General features: G+C 37.5%; 1 pseudogene; it reads left to right on the top strand.

The window, feature by feature from the left end:
- The window catches only part of LOC140523036 (peroxiredoxin-6 pseudogene), a 35,674-nt pseudogene extending 17,829 nt beyond the window's left edge, over positions 1-17,845 (top strand).
- The last annotated feature ends 299 nt before the right edge of the window (positions 17,846-18,144 follow it).

Below are 18,144 nucleotides of genomic sequence, written 5' to 3'. Positions count from 1 at the left end.
GCCAGTATCTTTTCTTCATCTGACACTTGTTATCTTTAAGTTTTAAAAGGCTGTACCTTTATTTTTTAATTTGGCTAAAAAATTTGGTTTGGCCATTGATATATACATCTTATATTTTTTTGATGTTATGTGCTTTCCCTTTGATAAGACAAGGAAAAGAGGTGGAGAATTTATTGTCTATATTTAGGTTTTAAAAATAATGTTTGAAGGGTTATATTTTGCAGGGGAAATATTTTTCAAAAGCTTCAGTGAAACTTTTATGCCTATAATCAAAGATGTTTCCTGGGTTTGCAGAGAAAGACTATAAGCCTGGATGAATACGAGAGATTTTGAAAATTATTACTAGAAAAACCCATAATTTCTCTCCCCTCCTGCAGCAATGGGCAGAAAGCAAATATTTGTTTACTCAGTGATTTATTAAAAAGCCAGCAAAAAAGGAACTTCGGTTTTAAACCATGTTTTTGGGTGTTTTGAAAAATCTCCAAAATGGCCACAGAGTACTTTGTACCAAGTAAAGTACATTCCGTAAAGGAATAAAAATAAGTTTTGTTTGTGAAAGTCCTGTCATTTTAAGGTAACTAAACTATTAGTTAGTGAATTCTGAAATCATCTGAACAGGACCATTTTTATCCTAGGAAAATAATTAACATTCCCATAGTAATGACAGGGACAGGGACAGTATTTCATTTTAGAAGAAATCTCAGATGAGAAGATTTCCTCTTCTATTGCATGTTGGCAAATTCTCAGAAACTTATATTCTTAGAGAGATGCATATAGCTTGAGAAATTAAGTTATTTGTCCGGGATCTCACTGCCAATGAGTCAATGGCAGGATATAAACCCATGTATTTCTAGTTCTGAGACCAGTGGTGTATCCACTAGGTCACTTCTGCCAAGATGTTGCCTAATTAATTCATAAGCAGATAAATAGCTTTCAGTACTGTCCATTCTGACCAGAATCTGTCATAGTGCTTTAAACCTCTCTTAAAAACTTACCACGTGATATTGTGCTGTAGTATAGACTATTTTAGAGACAAAATGAAATAATGGATAGAGAGGCAATCATGGGGTCAGAAAGATCTGAGTTTAAATGTTGTCTCAATCACATTTGTTAAGTGACCATACCAAGTTATTTATTCTCTAATTTCATGAACATTAAAAGTTACTGAGTATAGAGAGAATTATTTTACCCCAAAACAGGAATACTCAAAATGAATAAAATCTTATTTCTACACAATAGTTTGGTAAGTAGGTATGTAGGTAGATAGATAAATGATACAGCTATAGATTAGGTATAGGGATACACATAAATATATAGTATACAGTATACATACATAAATATATATAGGTAGGTCTATATACATATGCTTATATACACATATGATACATTATTTATACCATATATGTGTGTGTACGCACACACACATAGTCACACACACACAATAAAACTACCATTAATATCACAGTGGAAAGAGAAGTCTATCTAGAATCAGATAACCTCAATCTAAATCCTGCCTGATATTCCCTGACTGACCATGAACAAATCTCTTAACCTCCCTTGGCTTCAATTTCTTCATGTGTTAATGAGAGAATTGGATTAGAACACCTTTGAGGTCTCTTCCAGTTCTAGATCTATGGTTCTATGATCTTATTGAAATGATGAACTGACTCATGTGCACAGGGTCTCTATAAATTTCTTGCCATATGGAGAAGCCTAGCAATACTGCCTCTAGAAGAGTCAAGATAACATGCAATGAATGGAAGGATACATACATACATATATATGTGTGTGCATACATATGTACATACATACATACTATAACTGGTTCTAGTCTGTTAATCACATTGTTACGAGAAATCTCATTGGCTACATAACCAAAATTCAGCATGTCTATAAAATGTATTAGAAAACCTCCACCTTATCCATTCTTTAAGTGCTTTCTTGGTTTGATGCCTTTGCTGTCAGTTTTCAGCAAGAGACAATGCTGGGAGAGGAGATTTATTGAACCTTCTCTCTTATGAGGTCAACATGTAGTCCAGTGAAAACTGACCTCTGTCTTTTGGCTTTTTGGTTGTTGTTGTTTAGTTTTTTCCATTTTAGGTGAAGACTAATTTGGAGACTTTGACCTTGATAATTTAGAAAATGTAGGAGGATGGCACTTCAGGAATCCGGGAGCCCAAGTCCATATTGGCTTATGCAACCATGCTGACATCAGTGCTTCAAGTAGCAAGGAGTGACCTTCAGAACTCATTCCTTCATTAGTTGAAACAAGATTCATACTTAATAGATGTAAATATCCCAATTTGAGCTTAGTGAGACTAATACTGTGTAGAAACTATATTGTGTATAACATCTTTTTCCCCAGAGACTGAGGTAGTATAGGGGAGATATGCCCTCCAAAGTGTTGGAGTGAAGTGGCTACAGTTTTGTTCTCACTATGTGCTCAATGTGATTATTCCTTTGTAAAATTTTATTGATGTTAATTAATTAATTAGAACCGGAAATTAATCTCCAATACCAGTGAGGAATTGAATCAATATCACTAAAAAAGAGACATGCCAAACTCCTCATGGTACCTCTAGAACTCTTGTCAGGCTTTGTTCTGGGGCACTGAGTCCAGATTATGCTATACTATTACCTATTAAGAGCTGAGCAAGTCCTTAAACATCTAAGCTCTTCATATTACAAATGAGGAAACTGAGGTTTAGAGAGGTTAACTGAGTTGTCAATGGTCACACATGAGATAAGTGGCAAAGCCAAAATAAGCAAGCCTTCTATAAGACTAAAAACTCCTTGATGGCAGGGCTGTGCTTCATCTTTCTCTGCCTTTTCAAGAACCTAGCACAATATCTAAGGTATTATGGTCTAAGAGAGGTATTGCTAGAGAGTCAGTAGATGTAGGTCTGATCCTTTACTTGAACTCCCACCCAGTATGCAACACTTTAACACTCAGTGTCTCAAATTTTAACCTTCAAAATAAGGATAATAGCTTCACTACCTGCATTGCAAAGTCATCGTGAAGGAAGTCCTTTGGAAACTTAAAAATCACATTATGAATATAAATCATAACAGAGAGGCACTACAATATTGTAAGTGAAATGTTAGAAATGTTAGGGAGTCTAGAATTCAAATCCTGCCTCCATCACTTATTATTTGTACATAACACTAAGGTTCTCTGAGCCTCATTTTTTTCTGTTTCATAGTTAATAACGTCTATCTGCAAATAAACAAACAAAAACAAACTCTTCTCCTCGAGAATATAGAAGTGCTTTCCTCATTAAGAAGAAAAATATAACTCCTGATTGGCTTCCAGGAACTAGAACTGTCCCTTCAGTAAGGTGAATAATTAGTCAAGACTCAGTAGGATGAAGTAGAAGAACCAATCATCTTGGAGGCACCTCTACTCTCTGGAAACTAATTTTGATGCTAATGTCTAGAAACTAATCTACAATGACCTTTGCCCTCTTAAGAAAGTACAAATGAACATTTCAACATTGTACAGAGAAAGAGATATATTCATCATATTTAATGGGAGTTCCTCTGATCAACCTCCCCATACACTGCATCTTTTTTAAAAGTTTAGTAACCTAGCAATCTGAGTTAAAAACAAACTTTAGAAATTAAAACAAATAGACATCTGGATACCCTGGGTGATATTTCCCATTCTGGATAGCTCTCTGAGGACCTGGGAAGTCTCTGAGATTTATATTCTCCTAGATTACATTCTCCAATGTCTTACAGTGAGGGAGAGAAATGTTCCTGAGCTATAATGCTTAGATACTTCTTAAATAAGCAATCTTTGTCAGGGTCCAGACTTTCTGTGGTTTTGTGGAATTGGATTTTATACTTATTCCTAAACAAATAATTTTACAAGTTCATTAAGAAACCTATTTTTTACAAAGCTTCTATTTGTTCATGTCTATCATGATATATGTAAGGATTCGTGTTAACCCTTCTGAACCCACCCACCCACCCTCCAAAAAAGTTAACAATTAAGAAAGGAAAGAAAAAAAGTAAAACCAATAACTAATAATATATCAAAGTAAAAATATAAAAAAGACAAATAAAAGGCAAAAATACTGCTTCCTCTCTTAAAAGAAAAAATACTCACCTGAAGCCTGAAACACACATGCACAATATAAACATGAAGCCTTCTCCTGCACTCTCCTGATTCATGACACTTTTTGTCAAACAGTTTGACAAACCAAACTAATGCAGTTGAGTTGCACTACTATTAGCTGTATTATTCTAAAAAAAATAATCTATGAAAAAATTATATAAGAACAATTCTGATCAGAAGTACTTACCAAAGCAAAGACTTTAGTTTAAAAAAACAAACAAACACAAAGCAACCATTATAACACATGCAAATCTTGCAAATGGGATTTAAGCTAATGTCCCTCTTGCATACTAGAGGAGAAACTGTCTAGCCTCTACAGTCAGAACATTGACTTCCCTTAACCATTCCAAAATCCAAATATTATACTGGTGATGGACATACCTCTGCATTTACTTTTTGGAAAAGATGGGATATTTCTATATATTTAAAAACCCCTTACACATACACATTTTACATTTTATCCTACTAATAAAACAATAGAGACAATACTTCTAAGGTGGAGATGTAAAAGATCATAGAGGAAATCAACTCTCACACATATTCTCCAATAATCTAAAAGAGCACAAGATCAATTAGTGATCAAGAAATATAGATAGTAGCATCAGTCAGTTCTTCCATCCATCCAAGAACTGTACAACAAGATAGCAATAAGACTGTGATGCTAGCACAGCATTACAGTAAGAAAACTAAACTGAAGAAAGGTTAGGCATAGACAATGAAAAACAAAATGATCACATTTTTCAGATTATACAAGGGTTTCATTAGAAAACTCTAATTATTTAAAACAATAATTTCACCAAAGTAGTAGGATATAGAATCTCCCTGCCACAAATAATCATCTCTTTAATTAAAAATAATCAGGAAGAGATAAAAAAGGAATTGTATTCAAAATATTTTCGGAATGTATAAAATATCTGAAATTTCACCTAACAAAATACACATGAATTCATTGTGTTACATGAATTCAAGTATGAAAGAGTCTTTACAGAAAGAAATGAAGACTCAAATAACTGGAGAGATGGCAACTTTCCATATTGGAGCCATGACGATGAAATGAAAGTGTCACTACTACTTACAACAATTTATGTATTTGAATCAGTAAGCACCCTGAAATACAGAGGAGGACCTTCTATCACATGTTCTTTGTTCTGCCTTTCTAAAAGGAAAGCAAATATTGAGGCATCAACAATCACTTTAATCAAGCACATGTATCATCCACTTGGTTCAGAGAGAAAGTTAGTACCCAGAACTTCAGAGAAAATACAGAGAAATTGAGGGGGTGGAGCCAAGATGGCAGAGTAGAAGAACAGACTTTTAAAAGCTCTACACCATAGTCCATATAATACCAGTAAAAATAACTCTCAACAAATTTTAGAGCAGCAGAAGCCACAAGACCACAGAGTGCAAGAGATTTCCAGCCCAAGACAGCCTGGAAGGCAAATAGGAAAGGTCTATAGCACCAGGAGTGGAACAGAGCAGAGCACACAGAGTGGAGTCCAGCCTTGGGCATACAGCACTGGCAGGGACAGAACTGGAGCAGGCCTTGGGGACAGAATTCCTGGCAGCAGCTGTGGTTCCCAGAGTGCTCAACACATAAACACCAGACAGCTTCAAAGATCAATGAGAAAGCTCTTTCACTTGGTTGATAAGGGAATGTGGTCTGGTCCTGCATGCAGCAGCCACTGCAGCAGAATCCATTTTTGGAGCCCTCCCCCTAGAGACCCTGGGGAAATTGAACAGCTGATCTGGATCTCAGCCCTGAGTGGCAGCCCTGCGGTGAGGAGGAGTGCTGGCATGGTGGAGCTGGAGGCAGTTGTGGAGATGGAAACTTTACTTGCAGATCATGGGAAGAAAAGTTTTTGGTTTGCTCCCAGACTAGTGCACAGGCCAGGAGAGAAGCAAACACCTCTCCCTTAATTGTGTCATCATGGAGGAACTGAGAACTTACAGATCCCTAGAGTATACCCTCCTCTTGACAAAGTACTCAAAAGTCAAGTAACTGGCTGGGAAAATGCCCAAAAAAGGGGGAAAAAACACTATAATTTCTTGGTGAACAGGTATTTTCTTCCATCCTTTCAGATGAGGAAGAGCAATATTTACCATCAGAGGATAGATCCAAAACCCCCAAAATAAATAGGTAATGGTCTCAGAAGATGGAAGATGGAAGATCTCAAAAAGGATTTTGAAAATCAAGTAAAAGAGGCAGAGGAAAAAAATGGGAAGAGAAATGAGAGCAATGCAAGAAAATCATGAAAAGTGAGTCAACAGCTTGCTAAAGGAGACCTCAAAAATGCTGAAGAAAAGAATACCCTTGAAAACAGGCTAATTCAAATGGCAAAAGAGGTCCAAAAAACCATTGAGGAGAAGAATGCTTTAAAAAGCAGAATTAATGAAATGGAAAAGGAGGTTCAAAAGCTCATTGAAGAAAGTATTTCTTTAAAAATGAGAATGGAGCAGAAGGAAGCTAATGACTCTATAAGAAATCAAGAAATTACAAAACAATATTGAAAGAATTCACTGATCACCTCCTGAAAGAGATCCAAAAAGAGAAACTCCTAGGAATGTTATAGCCATATTTCCAAAGTTCTCAGGTCAAGGGGAAAATTTTGCAAGCAGTTAGAAAGAAACAGTTAGAGTATTGTGGAAATACAATCAGGATAACAAAAGATCTGGCAACTTCTGCATTAAGGGATTGAAGGGCTTGGAATATAGTATTCCATAATTCAAAGGCATTAGGATTAAAACCAAGAATCTCCTACCCAGTAAAACTGAGTAAAATAATTCAGGAAAAAAAATGATGATTCAATGGAATAGAGGACTTTCAAGCATTCTTTATGAAAACACTAGAGCTGAAAAAGAAATTTGACTGTCAAACACAAGTGTCAAAGAAGCATGAAAAGGTAAACAGGAAATAAAAATCCTAAGGGATTTGCTAAAACTGAACAGTTTACATTTCTGCATGAAAAGATAATATTTGTAATTCTTGAAATTTTCTCAGTATTTGGGTAGTTGGAGGGATTATATGCATATATATGTAGACAGAGGGCACAGGGTGAATTAAATAGGAAGGGATGATACCTAAAAAAGTAAAATTAAGGGGTGAGTGAGGAATATATTGGAAGGAGAAAGGGAGAAATTGAATGGGGCAAACTATCTCTCATAAAAGAAGCAAGAAAAAGCTTTTTCAATGGAGGGGAAAAGGTGGGAGGTAAGAGAGAAAAAGTGAGGCTTACTCTCAACACATTTGGCTTAAGGAGGGAATAACAAGCACACTCAATCTGGTATGAAAATCTATCTTACACTACAGGAAAGTAGGGGAGAAAGTGATAAGTAGACTATCAGGGATGATAGAAGGGAGGGTAAATGGGAGGAGGGAGTAATTAGAAGTAAACACTTTTGGGAAAGGACAAGGTTAAAAGAGAGAATAGAATCAATGGAGGGGCAGAATAGGATGAAAGGAAATATAGTTCATCTTACACAACATGACTCTTATTGAAGTCTTTTGCAAAGCAACATGTATATAGCTTATATTGAATTGCTTGCCTTCTCAGTTGAGATGAGTGGGGAGGGAGGAAGGGAGAGAAGTTGGAACTCAAAGTTTTAGGAATGAATGTTGAGAATTGTTTTTGTGTGCAACTGGGAGAAAAGAAATACAAGTAATGGGGTATAGAAATCTATCTTGCCCTACAAGAAAAGACAGAAGATGGGGATAAGGGAAGGGAGGGGTGTGATAGAAGGGAGGGCAGATTGGGGGAAGGAGTAATCAGAATGCATGTTTTTTGTGGATGTGGGAAGGGGAGAGATGGGGAAAAATTTGGAACTCAAAATTTTGTGGAAATGAATGTTGAAAACTAAAGATAAATAAATAAACATTGAAAAAAGGAATAAAATAAATAGTCAAATAAGTTAAATAGAAGGCCAAAATCACATGCTTGAAAGACATCCACATTTTTGAGTCTGAAGGAGAAGAAATCAATAAAAGAAACTGAGAAGGAATGGCAAGAAAAGTAGAAAAAGAAGCAGGAAAGGACAGTGCCATATAAGTCAAGGAAGAAAACATCATGCAATAGAAATATTGAGGATGATGAGAAATGAGAAAAAGTTTGTTTCCTTTTTGTTTTTTGGGGGGTGAGGGAAAAGGAAAAGCATGGGTATGTGTGATGTTCTTGGTTTTAAAAAGCATCAATAAAATATCTTAGAGTAAAACAAAAATAAGAAAATACAGAGAAATCAAGACCAACAGACATGGCTTCCAACTGTCTGACATAAGCAATACATACATCATAGATCAACAGAGAGATTCAACTGTCTGACCATTACATACATACATAGTTACAGAATACTTATACACTTTTCAGAGCCAGAGGGCATCACAAACTTGAGAAAATTAATGAAAGGTGTGGGGCTTCCTACAGATCTTCCCAGGCCCATTAATGGGTGGTGAAGATCTTTCCATTAAGAATTAAAAATGATATTAACAATAAGCAAAAATGCATTATCAATATAGAATTTGGAACAACACCAATTGAACTACCAAAAAGTTACTTTATAGAGTTAGTCAAAATAATAATACCATTGATCTGGGGGACCAAAAGCTCATGAATTCTTATGAAAATGATGAATAAAATGAGGAGGTATAAGAACTCCTAGACTCAGATCTCATATTATACTATAAAGCCATATAGACCAAAACTCTTCTGAAGTACTCTAAAATATGGGAAACACTGATCTATAGAAAAGAGGAGAATTGCAAGCTCCAGAAGCAAATCAACAAAGTACAAGATTTTTCAACAAATACAAGAACTCCAACTTCTGTAATAACAGTCTATTACAATTACATGAGGCAACTATTGAGAAAACTGAAGGTACTGTGACAGAAAAATGTGTTAGGCCAACACTTAATGCTATATGTCACAATGCTATTCAAATACATGCAAATGTGCACACACATAGATATATAACAAATGCATGTAAAGTATCATATATAATATGTAATATATATTAGAAGCAAAGATGCTCTAAAAACAGTCTAGGACAGAGGATTGTCATAACAGCTATAAGCAAGGAATTTTTAAAAATAATATACTGCATAGACTACAAGAATAACCAGGAGAAATTAAGGATAATTTTACATACATATGAATACACACACACATATGTAATAAATCTCCCTAGGAAAAAATTAGAAGGAAAATAAATAACTTGGAAGACATAGTTGCAAAATTTATCCAAATAATCCAGATTCTCTGAAAATTAAAATAGAACAATTTAAATAGCTTTCTACATGAGACAGCAAGAAATGTAAAAACTACACATTAGAAGTAAATATTGGAATTTAAAATGTTGAAAAATAGAAGAAAATATAAGATTTTTTAAAAGTGATTCCCTGATAACATCATAAAAATGACTTGTATGCAGTATTTGAAGATATCACAAATGAAAATTGCCCAGCTCTATTGGAAACACAGGTCAAAGAATATTGAAAGAATCCAATAATCTTGCACTGGATGAACAGATATAAAGGAAAAATGTCAGAAATGTAGTAACTAAAATGCAGAGATCAGATGATAAAAGGAAAAAAAACTTCCAGAAAAAAATAGCTTCAAATACCAAAGAATCATAAACCACATCACATGACCTGAGAACTTCTACTGAGAACAGAAGACCTTTAGGCATTTCCAGTTTAAAGATTAGAGCAAGTCAAGATGTGAAGAAGAAGCAAGGACCAGCTAGAGCTCTTCCCTTAAAACCTCCCAAAAATCAGTAAAAAATGACTAAACAAAATCTAGAGCAGCAGAAGTCACAGAATGATGGACTGAAGCAAATGTTCAGCCCAAGGCAATGTAGAAGGTTGAAGGGAAGGATTTGTATCATCAGGCTGGGGGCAGAGCTGGGAGCAGAGAGAAGTTTGTCATGTGCTGTGCTGGTACTAAAGGAGCTGAAGCAGTCCTTAGGGGATTGAATCACTGGTAGCTGTTGTGTCAGTTTCATCAACTTACAGAAGCCAGAGACAGCTTCAAAATTTAGTGGGAAGGGTCTCTCACCTGACTGACAGAGGAGTGAGATCCAGTCCCAGCCCCAGCACCAGCCCTGGACACAACCCCAGAAGCAACCCTGGGCAGCTGCAGCCATTGTGGAAACATTGGAGACTGCTTGCAGAGCTCTCCACTTAACAAAGAGCTCAAAACTCAAATAATTGGCAGGGGAAATGAGCAAGACAGGAAAAAGAAACAGAATACTGTCTCAGTGAAGAGGTGTTTTCTTACATCATTGATGAGGAACATCACAATATACAACCAAAAGAAGACCACAAAGCCAAAACTCCTGCAGCTATACAAGAAAAATATTACAAGAAAAATATTAATTGGTCTCAAGCCATAGGAGAGCTCAGAAAGGATTTTGAAAAGCAAGGAAGAGAAGTAGAGTAAAAATTGGGAAGAGAAATGAAATTGATGCAAGAAAATCATGAACAACAAGTCAACAGCTTGCTATAAAAAACTCCAAAAAATTCTGAAGAAAATAACACCATTAAAATTAGGATAACCAAAATGGCAAAAGAGGCAAAAAGCCAATGAGGAGAAAGATGCCTTAAAAATCAGACTGGGTCAAATGGAAAAAGACGTCTAAAAGCTCACTGAAGAAAATAATTCCTTCAAAATCTGAATGGAGCAAATGGAAGCTAATGACTTTGTGAGAAATCAAGAAATTACAAAGCAAAACCAAAAGAATGAAAAAAATAGAAGACAATAGAAAATGGATCAAGGGGATATAATGTAGAAATTAGTGGGCTACTTGAGTGCCATGATCAAAAAAGAGCCTAGACATCATCCTTCAAGAAATTATCAAGGAAAAATACCCTGACATTCTAGAACCAGAAGGTAAAATAGAAATGTGAAGAACCCACCAATCACCTCCTGAAAAAGATGCCACAAAGAAAACTAAGGAATATTGTAGCCAAGTTCCAGAGTTCCCAGGTCAAGGAGAAAATATTACAAGTAGTCAGAAAGAAACAATTCAAGTATTGTGGAAACACAATCAGGATAACATAGGATTTAGCAACTTCTACACTAAGGGAGCAGAGGGCTTGGAATAGGATATTCAAGAGGTCAAAAGAGCTAGAATTAAAACCAAGAATTCCTTTAAAAGCAAGCACCAGGACATACATGGGAGGGCCTGCAATCACAGGTTCTTAGATCTGCTTTTCTAAAAGGAAAGGCAACTTCTGAAGAGTCAACAATCACTGTAATCAAGCACATGCATCATTTTCTTAGTTCAGAAGAAAAATTAAGCACCCAAAACATCAGAGAAAAGAAAGAGAAAACAACGTCAACAGTAATGGCTTACAACTATCTCACATAAGCAATTCATACATCAAAGATCAACAAACAGATCCAACTTGTCTGACTATTACATACATACATAGTTACCAGAGAGAGAAGCACCAATATCTGGGTTTTTAAAGCCAGGGGGTTCCTTGGCAGCTTACTGGGGTTTCATCTGGCACACAAACCTTCCAAAATCTAACCCCCAAAGTAAAACCTCACCTCAGAATACTCATACATTTTTCAGAGCTGGAGGACATCACAGACCTTGAGAAACAGTACCTCATTAGAATATTAACAAAAGGTGTAGGCCTTCCTACAAATCTTCCCTAATCAAATTTCCCTTAATGGGCAGGCCCATTAATGGATGGGAAAGATCTTCCCATTAAGAAGCAAAATTATATTAACAATAAGCAAGAATGTGTTATCAATGCAGTTACCTACCCAGAAAAACTGAGCATCATATTTCAGTGAAATAGAGGACTTCTAAGTAATCTTGTTGAAAAGACCAGAGCTGAATAGAAAATTTGACTTTCACATACAGGAATCAAGAGAAACATGAAACAGAAAACAGGAAAGAGAAACTGCAATGGATTTATTGAAGTTGAACTATTTACATTCCTACATGGAAAGATGACATTTGTAACTCATGAGACCTTTCTCAGTATTAGGATAGTTGGAGGAAATACATTTATCTGTGTGTGTATATGTAGATATAAACATCTACATCTATATATACACACATACATACATATATATGTGTATGTATGTGCATGTGTGTATATAGATGTGTGTGCAGATATATGTTTGTATGTGTGTATATATGGATGTGCATATATATATGTATATGTGTTTATGCATACATATATATATATATGAAGAGAGGGAGGAGAGAGAGTGAACAAGGTGAGCTAAATATAAAGATAGATAAAAAAGAAAATTAAATGTTGAGAGGAATGTACTACCAGAAAGGGAGTGGTAGAATGTAGTAAATCATCTTACATAAAAGAGCCAAGAAAGAGCTTTTACAATAGTGAGGAAGAAGGGGAAGGTAAGAAGCAATAAGTGAGCCTTCCTTTCATCAGATTTGGCTTCAGGCAGCAATACCATACACATACGATTGCGTATAGAAGCTAATCTTGCCCTACAAGAAAGCAGTAGGGAAGGGGATAAGAGAGAGGGGAATAATAGAAGGGATGGTAGATTGGGGGAAAGGGTAATCAGAAGCAAACATTTTGGTAGAGGGAAAGGTCAATGGAGAGAATAGAGGTCATTCCCAGCAGCCTGGAGTTACATCTGAATCTGTGAGAGGACCCAGAAAACAACCCCCAAGAGCACACAGTGAGGCACCAACTCCCAAGAGACCCTGGGGCAGACCAAAGGGGAACAAGAACAAGGGTGCTGTGAAAGACTGAAAACCACCACTGCACCAGGGAGAAACCAAGAGGTAGACTCAAAAAGCTGGAGGAAGAAGAGGAGGAAGGGATATCCTAGGAGTCTTTGGACGAGGAGTAGTAACCAAGACTGCTTATATCTCCTACATCATTTCCCTTGATGATGATGATGATGATGACAATGGCAGTGGTCCTTTCATTCTGGGATTAGACAGAAAAATGTTGATCTTCAAATCCCCATTTTTCTTCCCTCACCTTTCCTTTCCCTCAGTCCATCTTTCCTGCTTTTAGTGGTCAGAGAAATAATAGCTCTACCTGGGAAAAATTCCTCCCCATTCACACATTGGACATATTCAAAGTAACCCTGGCCACCCTAGACAGGATTGTGCTGGGCAGGGTGGAGCAGACAGCAGGTGGTATTCCCTCCCTCCCTCATCCCACATCCATTCACCCTTTCCCAGGATTGGCATTTCTTTTGTATTCCTCCTTCCCTGGACAGAGCTAACCTTTCGACTTAACTGCAACACCTGTTTCTTTGTCTCTGCTCACCTCCCCATCCCCTGAATGCAACCAGGGGTCCTGCTTCGCATCATCCCTCTCCCCCACCTCAATTCAAAAGAATTTGAGAGGGAAAGACAGATGTGTATCTTGATCCTAAAAGCTTAGCTTCAATGAATTTTGTCTGGGGATATTCTGTACCCTCCCCCTTCTTTCTACCTTCTACCCAGTCAAGATTGTTCCCAAGGGTGGAGGTGGGTACACACCTTTTACTGGGAGTAGAAGGGGGGTCCCAATACCCACTCTTTTACCCTTCCTGCCCTCTCCACACTCTGGCACTTCCTGAGCATCAAAATGGAATAGGGGTGGGCTAGAGGCTAGGGTATTAGGCACTAATTGAGAAGTAGCTAAGAGGAAGGGAGATGGTCTGAGTCACTGCTGCTCAGGAGAGCTAAGGAGAAGGGGAACTTGAAAATCTTATTAATTTCCCCCAGTCCTGGGCTAGCCTTCCTCAGCCTGTGATTTTTACCTTTGGAATGCATGTTTTGCAAAGATTTTTCCTCCCTAGCCCCCATTCCCCCTTTCAGAATGCCATCCACTTCCCTAAGGAGTTGGTTACATCTTCCCTCTGTTCACAATCTTCCTTTTGGACACATTTTGTTGTTTTTCTTTTTTAAATGGTTTTGTTCTTACATTCTGTGGCTTCCAAACTCAGCCATGCAGTTTTATTAGTTCTCATATTCACCTGCCCTTTACCCCTCCTCCATTCACCCTGCTCATCCTCCCCAAATCATCACAAAGGAGGGCTTGAGGAGATAGTGGACACCAGGCCCAGTTTACTAAAAGAAAAACTGACATTGTTTGGGAAGGTGGACCCCAGGGGAGCTGCCTGTCCTCACTTCTATCAGTCCCTCTTTTGGTAATCTTCAAGTTGGGAGGGTTAAGGGAAGGAGGTCCCCCTGAAGTGGGGGAAGGGGGAACTGTCATGAGGCCTCCCCACTCTGATTTCCTATTTGCAGTTACTTGAATAAAAATTAGCTCCTTTTTTTGTGAAAAAAAGAGAATAGAATAAATAAAGGGTTGGACAGGATAGATGGAAACATAATTAGTTTCTCACAACATGACTGTTACGGAAGTGTTTTGCATGACTACATTTGTACAGCCTATGTTGAATTACTTGCCTTCTCAATGATGGTGGGCGGAGAGGGGGGAAGGGAGAGAATGTGGAACTCAAAGCCTTAATAATGAATTTTAAAAATTGTTTTTATATGCAACTAGAAAATAAGATATATAAGCAATGGGGTATGCCAGGCCTAGAGGCCTGAGGGCTACCCGAGTCTTCCCTTACCTCTATCGGCGGTCTTCGGTTGGCCAAACCGGATGCTCGTATGAGAGAAAGGACGTTCCAGAGTCGAACAAGGGTTGAGCTTTATTTCAGGGTCTAGTTACAAGTGCAGAGGAATTCTTCCTTAGGAGGGAGCGAAGAATCTCCCAAGGAGGCAAAGATCTTACAATAAGAGATTGGAAGTAGAAGTATAAGCGGGGAGAGAGGGGGAGGGGAGAGAGGAGAGAGGAAAAGCGGAGCCTTGTTGTCCTCACACGTGGCCCCTCCACCCAAGAGCACTTTCAGGCTTTCCTGATCCTACTTAAACTCTCTAGCAGCACAGTTTGCATCTGAATACCGTGCTGTAGGTGTGCCCAGATCCGGGACAATCTCGAGGGCGGGGAGAGCTCTCTCCCATCACGTTTCTCACAGGAAGAGGCAGAAATACACGAGATAGCTCGGTTCACCTCGATTCCCAGTCATTTCCTGGGGGGTCTCGTGAGAACTCTAAGATTTAGAAGTTCCCACCTTTACCCGCCCGAGACTGTCCACATGGAATTGAGCTTCCATCCCCAGCAGGGGTACATAAGTATATCTTGCCCTTATAGGAAAATAGAAGGGAAGGGGATGGGGAGGAGGGCAACAGAAGAGAAGACTGATTGGACAAAAGGGTAATCAGAATATATGCTGTCCTGGGGTGATGGGAGAGGGACATAAGGAGAAAATTTGAACTTCAAAATTTTGTGGAAGTGAATTCTGAACACTGAAAATAAATACATTTTACAAATATAAAAGTAAAAAAAAACAAGACCAGAGCAGAATAGAACCTTTGAAATACAAATATAAATGTGAAGAGAAACTTGGAAATCTAAGTTTATTTAAGAAATTGGGAAGTAGTTGCATGGTAATGCAGTGTCATTGTTCTGTTGGGGGAGGGAACAAAGTATCTCTTTTAAATCCTTAGTTACATCAAAGGCTATAAGGCTAAAAACACACACAAACTCACATTTAGACACACTTTCTTATATACATACAATTTAGTTCATCATTACATCATACTCCTCAAGGGAAAAAAGTCAAGATAAGTAGAAGGGAGTTTCAGAATGAATAATCCCAAGATGGGAAGAGTAACAAGAAAAATTAGTTCCCTGAAAGGGAAAGGATGGAGTAAGAATTAGTAAATAAAATTGGAAACAAAACAAAAATTTAGGGGAAGGAGTGCCCACCAATTGGGAAATGACTGACCACAATGTATTATATTAGTGTAAGGGAATATTATTGTGTCATTAGAAATGTTAAGAGTTGATTCAGAGAATCCTTGGAAATATAAACAAATGCAAGATGAAGTAAGCAGAACCAGGAGTGCAGTTTAGTCAGGGACAACACCACTGTAAAGACGAACAACTTTGAAAAACTTAAGAACACTGTTATCAATCAGATCATGGATTCAAGATATTTTTATATGTTTTATTTTTGTTTCTCGTTTTTTATTGGGATGTGGGGGAGACAATTAGTAATAGTACAGTAAAATAGAGGATGACTGAGATAGACAGAGGCAGAGACAAAAAGAAAAAGATAGAGAATATCATTGAAATATTTTCATGAAAATGAAACATTTCATGAAAGAGTCAGAAAAGGGTGACAAACTTTTAAAGGAAGCTATAGTTTTTTCATACTAATGAGAATTATATTTTATATGCAGACATAAATGGAATAGAACAGGAGTTCTTTACCTGAGCAACACAAACCACAAAGAGATCTGTGGGTAGTACGATATGATGCTATTGATTACATGACACAATATTAAGTCATCAAAATTTCCATGAAGTAAAAGAATTTAAGTTTTTTCTTAATTAAATACTTTTAGTTTTCAACATTCATTTCCACAAGATTTTGAGTTTGAGATTTTTCTCCCCATCTTTTCCCTTCCCCTCCATGCCAGATGGCATGCATTCTGATTACCCCCTTACCTTGGTCTGCCTTCCCTTTCACAACCACTCCATTTCCTTGCTCCTAACTTTCTTGTAGGGCAATATACATTTCTATACCTTTTTGCTCATACATCTTATTTCCAAGTTGCCTATAAAAAACAATATTTACATTTGTTTTTAAAATTTTGAGTTCCAAAGCTACTGCCAAGCACCAACAAGTGCCCATGTTGGCTGTGTCAACTCTGTCTCCCCTACCATCTTCCTCCTTTCCCTTGCCACCACCATTCCCAGAGGTCTACTGCTTTGAGACAAGGCCCCCAACTTGGAGGTGGACACCACCATCCATTGCATCCATTTCCACAACTTTCTCAGAGACTTATATGGCATTCTCTTCTCCCGTCCTCAGGATTTTACTTCAGTGTGTATAACAGAGCTGGACAATGCTGCTAAGTAGAACTCATAATTTGCAAAGCAGAATGTTAAGATGATCTCCCCTCCTATTAACTCTGTCCAAGATGAGCTTTCCTGGAGTAAGGGTATCAATGCATACAATGAAGATGAGCCCACAGAGAAGCTGCCTTTCCCCATCATTGCTGATCACAAATGGGATAAAGATGAGCATGTTAGAGAATTCGGAACTCAATTTTTTTTCAGTTTTGATAAAACTTTTATTCATGACTCCTCTAAAGGCAAAATATCAGAAAACAATTCATTGCAAAGCTAATGTTTTGTAGTAAAGAAATAGGATCCTTATCCCTTCCTTTCCCTCGAGTATACAAGCTTTCATCATGTTGTGAACATTAAAGAGCATTTTTTCCTGTCTAGATATGCAACTTGTTTAAAAAGGCATCTATCATTATAGTTTTCCACCATTCTGCACATCTCTAACAGGCATTGTGTAAACTTCTCTGTAGGGTTAAAGTTGGGCATGTTAGACCCAGATGAATGGGATGGGCAGGGCATGCCTCTGACAGCTCATGTGCTATTTAGTTTTGGCCCAAAATGAGGTTGAAACTATCTATACTATACCCACCAACTATTGGCAGGAACTTTGATGAGATCCTCAGAGTGGCTGATCCCCTTTAATTGATAGATGCAAGAAGGTTGCTAGTTCTGTTAACTGGAAATGTGGGGATAGTGTCTTTGTTGTTGCAACTATCCCTGAAGAAGAGGCTAGAAAACTGTTTCCTAAAGATGTCTTCACCAAAGAGCTCCCTTCAGGCAAGAAATATATATGGTATACCTCTCAGCCATAGGTTACTCCAACAAGAACATGTTGGGATCTGGCTGGGCCTTCCTTGAAGATCTCTACCAGAAGGGATATCTTTCTGCCAATTGTGTCTTCCTACAGTAATTGACTTAAACATCTTAGGGTGAATGACAGTCAGAAGTATTTGGGTTGCTCTACTAATGGTTTGTTAAATGAAAATGGCACTAAAAGTCATCCATGATTACTCTCCTTGTGTCTCTGCCAGTAGTTTGGGTCACTGTACTCCCTTGTTGTTCTGCTGGCTATCTCTGGAATGGCACTGTTTGGAAATATAAATCATCTTGA

The sequence above is a fragment of the Notamacropus eugenii genome, chromosome 2 (assembly GCF_028372415.1).
Source record: "Notamacropus eugenii isolate mMacEug1 chromosome 2, mMacEug1.pri_v2, whole genome shotgun sequence".
Lineage (NCBI taxonomy): Eukaryota > Metazoa > Chordata > Mammalia > Diprotodontia > Macropodidae > Notamacropus > Notamacropus eugenii.
This window is presented reverse-complemented; position numbering and strand designations above follow the sequence as displayed.